This window comes from Ornithodoros turicata, unplaced genomic scaffold, assembly GCF_037126465.1.
Source record: "Ornithodoros turicata isolate Travis unplaced genomic scaffold, ASM3712646v1 Chromosome12, whole genome shotgun sequence".
NCBI lineage: Eukaryota > Metazoa > Arthropoda > Arachnida > Ixodida > Argasidae > Ornithodoros > Ornithodoros turicata.
Genome location: NW_026999301.1, coordinates 3,876,939 through 3,878,547, shown reverse-complemented (window position 1 = coordinate 3,878,547; position 1,609 = coordinate 3,876,939). Strand labels below are relative to the sequence as shown.

The following is a 1,609-nucleotide window of genomic DNA, read 5'->3' as shown; positions in this document are numbered from 1 at the left end:
GTCAATATCCCTGCAAAATATTACAATTGATTGAGATTCATAAAGCGAGGCTTATAATTTTGCAATAAATAAGGGAATGGGTTTTGTTTGAGAGGGCACTGTTAATAAAATAAAGGAATTTGTGAACTTCATCAATCAAGAGATGATTCTATTTTGTTTCAGTGAAAATACAATTGCATTGACTTTCTCTGCAACAAGCTTTGACTGTATTACACAGGAGCATTCACCACGCCACGCTGCACTGACAGTGTCGGTACTCCCCATATAAAAGAGATGATTGACTGAGCAGCCATGATGTAGAACATGTTGCAGCACATAGCTGCTTGATGTAGACAGTCGTAGTGCCCGCGCACTTTGCTGAAGATTCTTCCTTGGTTTTGGTACAATTGCACAAATATTTAAGCCATAGTTTTGTGGTGAGTACATGAATTTTAGTCATGTAACACGTGCTAGATGAATATGCCTCACACAAACTATCTGGCCACCCTTTTTTGGCTTTTCTGGCTTTTAAAATTGCATTTATGCAGCAATCGTGTACTTTTAATTAGTACTTTACTTTTTAAAGGATTTGAAAACCCTTGCTCAAGCAAAAAGTACGCTGCAAGCAGACTTTCAACTGAATGACCCAAGTGGAGCCGTTCCTGTGTCATGGCTTCATGGCAAATGCTTGAAGAGGTTTGCATCTGAGACACGCTTTGCTGTTGGTATACTCTTGCATGACCTGCACACAAGCACGAGCAGGGTAAAATTGAGAAAATTCACAGAGAAGTACAGGGGCACACTGACACTAAAAGGAATGAAACAGTGTAAGCTCCATCACCTGAACATGTATACTTTGTTGACCTGGAGCCGGAATGCTAGGGCATGCACCAGGCTTCAGTACAGCTCGACTGTGTCCACCATAAAAGAAGCATTGCTGAAAATGAGTGGAGCACATGAGGTCGTGTTTGCAGTCAGTGTAGGATTTCACATTCACTTCCTCAAGTCGCTGAACCCATATCGAATATCGTTCCGTATGCTGTCGTGGGAGCCTGTGAGGGCGACAAATTTTCATTAACAACACAAGTAGTGCCCTCTTGATCTTCATGTAGCACACGCATAATACACCTTCAAATGTGTCGAAAAAAAGCTATAGGATCTCCAGCTCCAGGTGCATGCATCCCCAGAGCCTTCCCGAGTGGAGCTGTTAATGGTGAAAGATGAAAGTCACTGAAAAGGTTAGCCAGCTGTAGGGATCGAACCCACATCTTCTGGATTGCCATTGTTAATGGGATGGTGCAGCATCTGCTTGTCGTATTCCCAGAGTGAAAATATCTGAGTGCTTGTATTATCTTGAGGAAAATACAAGGTGCTCCTATATGTGTGTGTACTTGTATCTGAAATGCAGTTATTTTCTTAGTAACTTGCACTGCTTCTTTTGGTACCTTTTCTCAGATGGTGATGGCGACATGGCAGATGGGATCAAACAAATATAAGTAGCTGGGATAACGTGGGTGCTAAGCGGCATGCTACCTTGGGGCATGTGCCCTCTTGTCAATGCTGTGTTAGTAAAACATTTCTGATGTTGAAATTAAAAGGTTTGGGTGGATGTTACAGATATAAAGCTATG

The 1,609-nt window shown here is 42.0% G+C and overlaps 1 long non-coding RNA gene across 1 annotated transcript; it reads right to left on the bottom strand.

Annotated features, from left to right (window-relative positions):
* Positions 1–499: 499 nt before the first annotated feature.
* Positions 500–993, bottom strand: LOC135371758 (uncharacterized). The gene is made up of 3 exons (XR_010415717.1): positions 977–993; positions 821–916; positions 500–721 (listed from the first exon to the last, which is right to left on the bottom strand). It is a non-coding gene; the product is annotated as an uncharacterized LOC135371758 (long non-coding RNA).
* Between the last annotated feature and the right edge of the window lie 616 nt (positions 994–1,609).